General features: G+C 40.8%; 1 protein-coding gene across 2 annotated transcripts in view; it reads left to right on the forward strand.

Annotated features, from left to right (window-relative positions):
• The first annotated feature begins 446 nt into the window (after positions 1-446).
• Positions 447-12,334, forward strand: part of NLGN4X (neuroligin 4 X-linked) — a 162,762-nt gene continuing 150,874 nt past the window's right edge. The window contains exon 1 of one of the 2 annotated variants that reach the window (XM_063147977.1): positions 447-840. The gene's annotated coding sequence lies outside the window, so the exon portion shown is untranslated. The remainder of the gene's footprint in view (positions 841-12,334) is intronic. The other variant, XM_063147983.1, reaches the window with a different exon arrangement.

Consider the following 12,334-nt stretch of genomic DNA (forward strand, 5'->3'; position numbering starts at 1 on the left):
AGGAACAAAATGCTTCATTGCTTGGTGTACAATTATACTGTCAGCTCCAGATGGGTGAGTATGGTAACAGGCTGGCACTGTAGAAACTGCCACTGTAAAGGGTTAACAAAGACTGCACTTGCTGTACATGACCACGGAGCAGAGAGATCGGCAGTGTGAATTGTGTGAACCCCCGAACACACACACACACACACACACACTCACGCAGGGATGGGGACACCTTCCCCGCTCCGTGTGCGCGGTGCCCACCTGTGCAGCCCGCGGTGCCCGGCGCGGCTCCTCCGCGGGGGGCTGTGGATGGAGATGCGGTTTCTGTAGCGCTGGGCTGGCTGCGGGGAGCCATTGGCTGGCGGCTTTGTGAATTTCATTCAGTTTGGTCCAATAGCGGGAGGAGAGCGCCTGGTACAGCCTGGACCTCTCCCCCCCTCCTCTCTCCCCCCCCCATCTCCCTCTCTCTCCCAGCTCGCCTTGCCTTGCAGATCAGTCTCTCCGCGGCTCGGTCTTTCTGCATAGGCAATCACAGCTCCTACTTGCAGACTCAACTCTCCCTCTCGCACTGATTGCAATGAATTTTCTGCCTGAATGTAGGTCGCTTACAACCGAGAACACGAGTTTCCTTCAAATCCAGTGTTGTTGTCTTTCTTCTTGTTATTTTTAATTTTTCCCCCCTTTCGTGGTCGTTGCATTCCTTTGGAGAAGCCAATCGCTTTGGATTCCAAAAAGGGGAGCAGGAACCGTATGTGAATAATCCTGGCTGCATGATAGCCCGAGAGGATTTCCTGAAAGATTCTGGCTGTGTAAAAAAGACCCCTATGCTTCTTCAGCTATCCCAGTGTTAAGGTAGGAGTACCGGATTTGCAGTTTTGAGTGTTCATTTTTTTTTTCCTGTGTTTTTTTCTGTCCCCCCCCCCCCTTTTTTTTTCTCGGCGAGGGTGGGGGAAGAGAGGGAGAGGTGTTGCAGTTGGTACTCTGGCAAAGGGCGAGCAGTTTGCTGCAGTCGTCTGTGCTTTTACTTTTCCCATCATGATAAAGCGATACTTTCTTTTTGACATTTCCACCATCATACGCGATCTTCCTGTCACATATGCATATTTATGCAAATTTATTTCTTTTTTACCCACTTCGGTCTCGTCCCTTATATCTCCCTTGCACCATAATTTGTTTGGAGGCATTTTGCTGCAATCAGCTATTTGGAAAGGCTCTGAGGTTCTGTGTGAGATGTTTACAAAGTAGCTTTGCTTTACAGGGAAATAAACAGAAGAGTGTGGAGGAGAGGAGGGAAAAATATCTGCAGTACAGGCAGAGAAAGAAAGAGCGAAGCCACAGTTTCTTGCAAGCGCGAAGAGGGGCAGGAGCGGTACCTCATGCTCTGTGTGAGCCTGTGGTTTTCAGGGAAACACAAAACCAACACGTAGGGTTTTGGCTAACCACTTTCCTTGCCACCACCACAGCCACGAAAAAGCAAAAAGGGACAGGGACGGGGAGACGCGCGGGGGGGACAAGGGAGGCGGCTGCTCAGAGGAAATCTTGGATCTTCTGGGATTAAGCGGTTCACCCGCTTTCGCTTAAGCTATTCCGTGGTGGGTTGCCTTTCTTCCCCCTTCCCCCCATTTTTTCCCCCTTTCTTTTCTCCTTCTCCTCTCTTCTTTTTCTTTCTTTATTTCCTTTCCGGGCACGGGTAAAATGCCCGCTTTTGTGATGGGCATGGGCTTCCGCACGTGATGGAGCGGGGACTGGCACTGGGGAGAGCCAGCGTGCGCGGACCGGTGGTGGGGGGGCGGGGGGGAAAGAAAAGGAGAAAAAAAGAGACAAGCACCGCCACCACTCACCCCCCCCCCCCCCACACACACACACACACACTCCTCCCCAGCCCGGCAGTAAATCGGCTTCTCCGCAAAGCTGGGGCGGGGGCGGGCGAGGCGGGGGCTGGCGCCGCGAGGCGCCTCCGCGGCCGCCGCGCTTTGCCCCTTCCCCGCGGGAGAGGCCGCCGGCAGCCCCGCACCGCCCCGGGGAGCGGGGGCGGCCCCGCCGCAGCCGCCCTGACGGACGGGGCCCGAGCGGCCGTCGCTCCGCCCGCCCGCCCCCGCACGCATTTCGCGGGCGCGCAGGGTCGGGGCGGGCAGGGCGCGTCCCGCGCAGCCGCTGCGGAAGGGTGCGGGACGCGGGCAGCGGCCGCGGGTCGGGGCGGGTGTCCCGCCGTCGCGCCCGGAGCGGGGCTAAGAATAGATGGCGTCGCGGCCGGGAAACTTGGCCGGTTCGGGCGCGCGGCGTGGGCGGGGGGGAGAGAAGTTTGCGGGGGCCGCGGCGGCAGAGGCGGGGCGCGGCCGCCAGGTGGCGGTGCGGGCCCTTCCAGCCGCGCGCCCGCCGCCCCCCGCGCCGCGGCGCCGCGCGCTCCGCCGCGGGGCCGTCCCGCGCGCGCCGGGCCCGGGCCTGGGGGCGCTCCTGGGGCCGGGGCGGGCCCGGAACCCCCTGAGGGAGGCACCGGCACCGCCCGGGCCCGGCCCGGAGCCCGCAGCGACCGGCGGCGCCTGAGCCGCGGGTCCGGGTGCCCGTGCCCCGCTGTCCGTCTGCAGCCGCCGGGGGCTGCTGCCCGCCGCGGGGATGGCCGAAACGCACCGCCGAGTTCGGATGTTTGGTATTGGGGGAGAAAGCAACGCCGCCGCCAGAACCCAAAATATACCCCCCAAAACCACCCTTGAAAACATCCCTTTAGCCTGATGTTTGATCAGTTTTGAAAGCAAGCACTGATAAAATTCCAGTTTGCTTTTAAATTAATAACGTTAAGGACATACATGCATGTGTTTAGGAGATTAGAATTCAGAGTTTAATTGGAGGAATTTACGGTTACACCAAAATGGAAATCCCTGCTGTTCTTCTATTCCTAAAACATAAATACATCTGCTAATGCAGATCTCGTGTATTAAAGGGTAATATTTTTTCCCCATATCATGTGGAAAAAAATTTGTATTAGATATATAAATCCTCAGCACTAAAGAAATAAACTGTTTGTCACCTTAAGGAGCAATTATTTCCGCTAGTTTCAATTCCTAGCTAAGAACACTGCTTTGCATTGTAAAAGTGAACTGGTTTAATACATCAAATGAACTCTGCATTTTATTTTCATTTTACTTACTTTATGTCCTATCTATTAATACCTGTGTAGGCTTTTGTATAGGTAGCCTTTATATGGATATGCATTAAGGCAGGAAATTCCAAGTATTTTTTGCTTATATTGCTGAATAGAGGGTTGCATGCATTGTCTTATGAATCATATTCCAATGAATCATTAAGGTTTGAGAACCATTAAAACATGTCACGCAGTTTCTGGTTACTCAAAACAGCAATGTCTATGGTGGCATGTAATCTTCTCAGAATAATAGAAAAAGAAATTTAATTTTGACATGATATTTATAATCATGAAATTATTAGTCTTTTGTATATAAATACAGCTATTATTACCCCTTCTCTCTTTTCTATTCATATGCCAGTGTATTGTATAGATCCAATTTTTTTTGGTGGGTGGTGTGCAAGTGCAACCTATTAAGCTGTACCAAATACTAAAACTGAAATTCAGTTTGACATCCAAAACATCTTGGTCTTATATTCAATGAAAAATTAAAAAAAAAAAATCAAATTAGCTCTGAATTAGCTTGTATCTCAAGAGGAACAAGCTAATTCAGAGCTAATTTGAATTTTTTTTTTAATTTTTCATTGAATGTAATAGCCCTCAGTTTTGATCTCTACTGGAATACATTCATATAGATAAGAAAATACATTCTCCTTCTGCGTTTCTGGAGGGAGTGGTTACTCACTCACTATTGTTTTAAAATGCAGCGCTGTATCATGAAAATGTAGACTGTAAATTCAAAAATTCCCAGTGTTTTCTTTCTTGATCAGCAAAGCAGAGTGATCAGTGTCATTTCTTTTAAAGTCATCACAATGCGAGCGAACAAAAGCAAGCCTCATAGCAGGAACGGAACAGGCCAACTGGATTAAATTAGGACAAGTGATAAAACTGGGAGGTTTACTGGAGATGCTGTGCTAGCCTATATATTTTGTAGTCTTCCAAATACTTTATCTTTAGCTAATCCCATGTTCTTGGGCGGATCATCCACCTGAAAATGTTTACATTTGATAAAAATGTCAATCCTAATAGCATCCTTCAGCTGAAGACCTGTCATGCAGAGATGAAGGCAAGAGGCAGAAAGAAAACCTATTTAACTGAAGCTTTGTATTAAAAATACTATATAGAAACAAGGATCTGTTTGGCCTTTTTTTTATTTTTTAAGAAAAGATTGATTCAAGCAGCACTTACTGATTGCTACATAGAGGTTTGCACGTTTGTTTTTGACAGGTTCTCAATACAGCCTCCTCTTGGCCTTCAAGCACGCACACTGCTATTTGATGGCTGAATCACATAGTGTAAAGAACAGCTCCACCTGGGTAGGACAGGAATAAGCACCATGCTATAACCAGCATATAATTTAGTCATTCTGTCGCTTGAAGACTTGTCATCAGGATTCAAGATCTCTTCTGCATGAGTAAATTGGTTAGTTTTGTGCACAGAATTACAAGGCTGGGAGTCTTTACAGTAATAAAAATCTAATAAAACACAAACAGAAGCTGCAAAAATCAATGTAAATATCTCATGTCCAGCTGCAGCTATCCTCTGTCACAGTTCAACTCAGGTACTTTCAAGAAATGTTTGTAAAGCATTTATGCTGTGAGCCATTTTGATCGTCACATCTGACAGGGTTATGTACTCAACTATGTCACCTTTTAATAGTTCTCCACTTCTCATTGTATTTGTTTTAGTAGTCCCCAGATTGGATTTGAAGGAAAAATAAAAAAGCACCAATAAAAAACCCCCAAACACCAACGAGAAAAAACACTTTGCTGTCTAGTGAAGGAAGAGCAAGTAACAAGTTTTATTGGCAATACTCTTGAAAAAAATTAGCAATGAGATAAGACCTGATGGTAATAAACTTTTCTCAACTTGGATATAAGGGTAGAGAATAGAAAACTGAAAGATAGAATTTATAGAGCGTCGGCAGTGGTTGAATTTAAAAAGTAGGAAGTTATTCTGGAAACATTTCCAGGAGCTCATCCCTCTTAAGCTTATCCCCCCATGTAAACAAATGGGGATGAATTTTGACATTAAAAATAAGCTGTATATGAAACAGGGCTACTTTATGGCTTGCTTGCATAGCTGATATGAGAGTCTGAATGGAGGCAGCCCCTGTAGAACACTGGCTTATCCTCTGAGATCTGCAGTGGGGCTTTACCAGTGTCACAGCTAATTCAAACCGAATGCATTACCACATGCTGGAACAATCCCTAGCTAGGAATGCTCAGATTTGTACTGTAATAATCTAAAAATAAATTGTAGTCACTGATGTCACAATGTATGATTCTTTCAGCTGTCTTCTGCGCTGAGCCCACACACCACTCATTGTCATAGGATGTATCCCAGTAAGTGTGTACCACTGGCGAGCTTCAGTGGAGGGTTAAGATTTTCCATGCTTGTCTATCTTCTGTTATTTATGTGCTAACTGAGATTTGCAAATTCATGGGGAGGCTGAGGTACTCTTACTGACTCTGCAGTTACTGTTACAATTTCATATATAGTATGAATATAAGTAGAAATTTGTATTTACTTGTGTATGAATTTATTTTGAAAGGAATTAGAAATACTTTTGAGATTTAGTTACACAGATCATTACGACTAAGCCCCTTCAATGTTTCACCATAAAAGATGACACATGAAATAATACTGTCATGATTTGATGGTAGCAAACTTCCATCTAGCAGTATTTTTCAGATTTTCACCTGTTGAATGCAGCATTCAAAACGAGATAGACCCCTGCTTCTCTGTTCAGACAGTTCAGAGGGAAGACTTTTCCTTTGTCCTCCAGCTGGAGGTAGTCATTGCCAATTAGGAGAGGTCTAGGACAGCCAGGAATGAAAGAGGACAATCATGAATAGGATTTCTGACCCAAAGTGTTAATTGAAGTGGTCTAATGGCTTGATTATTTTGAAAATTGCTGTTATTGTAGTGTCTGTGTGGGCTGCAGTCCCAGTACAGACCCAGAAGGAAGAGATTTGCAAGCTCTGTAGTAGGGTTGCTGTCAGGTTAATGGTCTTTCCAGGACTGACCGGTGATCTTAGTCAGTGCCATCATGTGGTGATCTTGTGATATTGTTGTCAGACATAGCTGGGTTAGTGATCAAGCTTCTTGAAGTGTTAACATCACTTTGGAGCCTTAGGGAGAAGATATGCAGTTCAATGCCAACAAGTCTTTCAAAAATCTGTTTAGAGAAATAGCATGGAGAGGGCTCAAATAAATTAGTTATGTTTTCTGTAACTGGGTTTCTTTTACAATTTTAAACTCTGGTAGAAAGTAAATGAACAGACTTCAGTAAATCTCCCGCTTGGTACGTATTTTTGCTCCAAAACAAATTTTGCCGAAATTACCTCCAAATATCTATCTGTTCTATTCCAATAAACAATTACTATATTATGCATCACATTTTGGCTTCTGATATAGAAAAGCCTTACTTCGTATCCATCCAAATGTTATAAAACCAGAAAAAAGCTGATAGCCTCTTTTGAAATAAATGTATTTTGAAGCAAAACAGATTTCTATTGTTTATTCATATATCTTTATTTTGTACTGATTTTTGTGGTACTGATTTTAGACTTATGTTTTGCATAAATCTTATGCTTGGAAGCATCCATGCCAGTTTTTCTCCTCTTAAATAAAGTTTTTTGCAGACACTACAAAAAACTCTGCAATTAAAAAGAACAGGGGTTTACTCAACAATTATCAGTAGTTTAATTATACAACTAAGAATTCTTTCTCTGAAAACAAACAATCTTTTCTTCCCTCCAGCCTTTCTCTTTATTTCTTTACTTACTTTACTCCAACATATACATAATTTATCACTTATATACTACTTATCCATGAAATACCTCTTCTGAATACTTGGTCATATACAGAACAAATTACCTTGAAATTGTATAACAAATATGTTTATTCTTTGAGATATGATTCTACCTTTTCTGATCTATTTTGAGTGTCTTCCAGACATATCTTTTCAAATAAACAAAATTAATATATTCTTTATGCAGAACACCATATAAGACATATGCTCTCTAATGTACAGTACATTTTTACTCATTTTCTTACTGGACATAGCATAAACCATTAACATTAAAAGACCTGTGCAACAGGACCAAAATAAATGGGCCATTGACAGATGAGTGTCATGCAATGAGGTCTGTTGCATTCAGTGTAAAATTACCTGTTAAGTTCAAGAGGCTTTTGGTCAGATTTGAGAGAAAGTAGTAATTGAACAAAATGGTATGGAGTATTTCCATAGAGCTGGCAATATCATATATAATGCTTAAATTTTTTCTCCCAACTTCCCATTAACTTCTGCTAATGAAGTTGCCTTCAAACTTTAGTTTGAAAAATAAAAAAGAAAGCTTAGGCTATGAAAAATAGTTCATCTCCATCCCTTCCTCAAAGAGCTTGTTATAGGCATGGATGATTATGCGCACTGAAAGAGTATGCTAGATGATACAGGACCATGTTTTCTCAACTCATGTTTTATTGGTGACTGTGTTTATAAAGACAAATGGTTATACAGACTTTGTTCCATCTGTGATTTCTTTCTGAAGTTTCTTGGATTTGTTTGTTAAAGGAACTGGGCGTGTGTTAGATGGAGTATTCACATCCAGCCTGTTCACCTTTTGATTCAGTTATCTCATTAGTTTTGGTGGTGCTCAAGTTCTTGCCAACTCTCCAAACTAGCATTTTAACACTGGTAAATAATTCTCCTGGATTATTGTTGCAATGTTTTTGGATCATAGATTTCAGTATTATTTTATAGGTGATATGTGACAAAAAAGGGGGCAAAAATCCTCTCATGGATATGTAAGAAGAGGTGAAGCCCATGTAAATCTTTGGTACATCTGCCATTGCAAAAAATCTCTGACATTTTTTAATTGGTAGGAATGTATCTGGATTTCATGGGATGTCTTAGGCAAATAATGGAAAATTATAGCAATGACTAGAGGAGGTAGCTAGCGAGTTGGTGCTGTATGAAATGTACCCTTCACCCAAGCTTTAGTGCAGAAGGTCCAATGCAGCACTTCAGGGAAGAATCCATCAATCAGTGTTTCTTCTCAGTCAGACACCAGGTCACTGATTGGTTTGCTATAGTTTCCCAATCCAAATATATCTCTACCAATAATGTAATTTGTATTATGTCTGCCTCCTGCATTTTATATGATCTACATGAAAGCAAATATAAGTTCTCGGTACACAATGGCATGAGGGGAAGTAGAACTTCCTGCAAATTATACACAGCTGGAACGATGAGCTGTGGTGCCTGAGGCTGTGAATTTGTATTAACACAGCCAGCAGTAGGTCTGCTTCCTGAATTAGAAATGTTCAGTGTGTGTAGTTTTCAAATGTGCAGGTGGTGAATTTGGGGACAGATGATGTAGATCCAGTGGTTTTTACAGATTAAATAATAGCAGTTGGCATAACTGGAAATTAGTCATGGAGCTGGATAAGAGCTAGCATGTTAATTTCACGCTCATTGTGATAATATTTGATTTAGTTCAGGTACAAAAGTTACAATGCAGGTGGACTTACTGCTTAAATCTAAAGAGTCTAACACTTATTAAGAAAATACATTGCTTTGTTTAATCTTACATTTATTATGTCTTTCTTTTTGTCAAGATCTTGTAGTTAAGTGTGAGTTACAGTTTTTGAAGACAAATGCTTCTTGTTTCTATTGGTTTGATGTCATCCTTACATAGAGGTGTTTCGAATACAGCGCATTAGGAATATAGAATGCAGGCCACCTGGCACATATTAAAAAAAAAAAAAAAAGTAAATTAGAAGAGCCAGTAAGCTTTTTATACTGTTCTACTGTGAAAGGCATGCTACATTGATTTATCTGCCCTGATCTGGTACAGGGGTGTGATGTTACTGAAATGCAGGGGATTAATGGTGTAGTTAGCATGTGCCATTACTCTTACACCAAGTTGTTATGGTCATAGAGAGGCATTGAAGCAGAGCAAAGGTTCCTCTCTAGAAGAGTTAGCTGACCCTCTCTTATGCTGTAGAGTAGCAAATGTATATTTATCCTTGTAACTTTCAATCTGTATTTTCTTTTTCCTGTTAGCTTTGGAAATAAGATGTGCTAGTGAATTTTCCTCTTGTCCAAATCTGTCTTGTCTATAAAAGTTGTAGCTTGAGAAAACTGAAATCAGAGCATGTAGTTAGAATATTTTGTTTTCTCTTTCTTCTTTTTCTGCAAGTTTTAGTTGTTGTTGTTTGTTTTTCTTTTTCTGTAACTTTTTAATTTGCTTTCCCAGAGCCTGTGAAATGTTTTCCACTCATGACGTAATAAAGGTGTAATACTGGTCAATATGATGACCAATACAGTGGAAACTCCATTAAATCTTGGGTGTTTTGCATTAGCAGTTCTCTTATGCTGAAGGAGCATAAGAGAAGGAGCAATCCTTTTTGTGAAGGATTTCTTGTTCTGGCAATGAAAATTACATTAGCTATGTAGAAGCCACACTAGCAATGCTGTAGAAAGGACAGGAAATGGGAGCAGTTGTTATAGTGCCAGTGTGTTGAATTCTCTTAGCTATTAAATACATAAGATTGGAAAGCTAAATTAGCCTTGCATTTTGTATATAAGGAAATGATCACTGGATAATAACACTTCACAGAAGCATCCTTCTGTGGTAGATTTCATTTTCTGTTTGCCCCTGGAGAATGGTCATTTGGTGAGGCTTAATACTTCATTGCTTCCTGAAACCAGTTAGAGCTAGTTTATTCAAGAGGAAACAAAATGTGTATATAGGAGAAGATACTGTTTGGAGCCTGAGACATCAATAAAGATGATGGAGAAATGGGAGTTCCATTTTGGGAGACAATTAATGGGTTTCTTAACAGCAGTGATAGCACTTGTAACACCACTTCTAGCTCTTAAGGCCTGAAAGCTAAGCATTAAGCATATTCATGTCTAAGATGAGGAGATTGCATATTCCAGTTCTTACTTTCTCTGTGAAAGATGAGGATGCTTCCTAAATGACCTAACCCCTCCCTCTCTCACTCATCACCCCCAGCATGTTGGGGTTTTTTCCTTCTCTTGCCTATTACTGTCTCAAGAGGCTCATCCTAGTCAGTCTGTAAACAAGCGGAGTTGCAGGCAGATGACCAGTTTCAAAGGAAGGTTAACATGATCAGCTTCCACAGAAAAAGAACATGAGAACATGATGGCACACAGGGGTAGTAGACACACAAGAGTATAGAGAGTGTAGTAGTAGGAGGAGTGGCAGTTCACATACTGTGTTCTGGAGAAATTAAACCAGCAAGATATAAATCAAGTTGGATTTACAACAGGAGCTGATGCTTCTGAACATGAGGGTTTGATTTAGTTTGAGGGGGTACAATGTACCTTGACCTTACTGGTAAAGGTAAAAGTACAAGTTTTAATATCATCATCCCTCTGTAGAAAACCCAATTGTACACTTTGAAATTGAGTCTGTTTTTTTCTGAATACTATTTTAATTTTTTTTGTCCTAATAAAGTATTTATATAAAGTAGGTATTGGTATAATCACTGAATATATTTTTAGTTAGGAATGTTTGCTTGTGTGGTTTTTTTGTTAAAGCTGTTTGTTCCAAGAATCATGAAAAGTCATCTTTTTTGCTTCATGTCAAATAGTTGGATTTTTGGAGTGTTGGATTGTTTTTTGAGATTTTTTGCAGGAGGTTGGGGTGGGTTTGTTTGTTTGTAGGGTTCTTTTTGTTGTTGTTGGTTTGGTTTTGGGTTTTTGTTTTTTGGTTTTTGGTTTTTGGGGTTTTTTTTTGTTGTCATTTTGTTTTGCAGCAAAGTGCATGAAGAATGTGAAGAAATTTACCTGGGATTATATAAAGGCAGGCTTAACAAACTGTGGGTTTTAATGGTTCTGTCATTGGTACATGGGGGTGAAGGAAAGAAAATTAGAGTAAAATGTGCCTTCATCCTACTCATGTACATCACTTTAAGATATTAATGTAATAGTTCATAAAGACCATGCAGGTGCTGCTTAACCATTATTTTACATCTAAGTTATATTCCATAGTTACAAAACTTTTTTTCTGTTCACATTTTAAAATAGAATTTATGTACTTTTCTTAGCTCAAAATTTGGTAAGAAATAAAGAAGACAGAAGAAAGCAATTTTTCTTCAGAGGTTGAAGAGTGCTAGCCTTTCATGTTCTTAACAAGCAGCCTTCCCCTATTTATATAAATGGACATATTGCACACAACAGCAATTTTGAGAGCAATTTTTCTTTGCTTGCTGTGAACTGTATAGTTAAAAGATTGCAAGCATGACTAAGATCTCATTAACATTGTTTTTGCATTGGTTTATACCGTTGCCTTCAATGACACTGTACCTAATATCTGAGTGTCTAGAAGTATTTAGTGCTTAAAAAAGGATAGTGAGGTTCCAGGATTTCCCCCTCCTTTTGCAGCTAATATCCCATCATTTAATGTATTGATTTGGCAGAGGTCTCTGTTCAGCTAAGAAGGACTTGTTCTTTGTGGAGTAAATTGTTTACCAGCCAGCTATATGTGTTTGCCTTAGCGAATCTGAGTGAAATGGTCCATCACAAATTCCTGTAACTGCATTAACCTCCTTGACATTGTGACTTGGAAAAGTTAAGATGAGGATAGAGGTGAATGACAGAAAGTGGTGGAAATGAACATGATGCACATTTTACTGAATAGGCTTAGAAGTTAAGTGATTTTTAGAGATAAATTTATCTTTTAAATTTATTTGTCCCATTTAGATGATTCTTGTTAAACAGGAAGAGTGTGTTTTATCAGAGTTTTAGTTCTTAATCCACGCTAATTTCTAGTATGTACGCAGATTTCATGTTTAGACAGGCAGAAGTTGCAGGTACAGATGGGAGAAAATGGATGGAAAAAACTTAATCACAACATTTTTTATTACTTTACACCAATTTCTTTTTTCACTCTGACATGTACTAGGACTGATTATTTATAGTACAAACTTTCTATGAATAAATAAGCACTGAATTTTCTATAAGAAAATATCTCAGACTAGAAATAGTTTTCTAGAGAAGATTAATAAAAATATGCCTGAGGAATTCAACTTTCTAGAACAATATATTGCCTTTATTTGCAAAACCAAAGAAAATATTCCACCAAAAAAAAAATGGATGACGAATATAGATTTTGCTAGATTGTTACATGTTGTCTAGTCTTTCATATATCTTGAGAATAGTTTGGGGAA

The sequence above is a fragment of the Melospiza melodia genome, chromosome 2 (genome assembly GCF_035770615.1).
Source record: "Melospiza melodia melodia isolate bMelMel2 chromosome 2, bMelMel2.pri, whole genome shotgun sequence".
Classification (NCBI taxonomy): Eukaryota; Metazoa; Chordata; class Aves; order Passeriformes; family Passerellidae; genus Melospiza; species Melospiza melodia.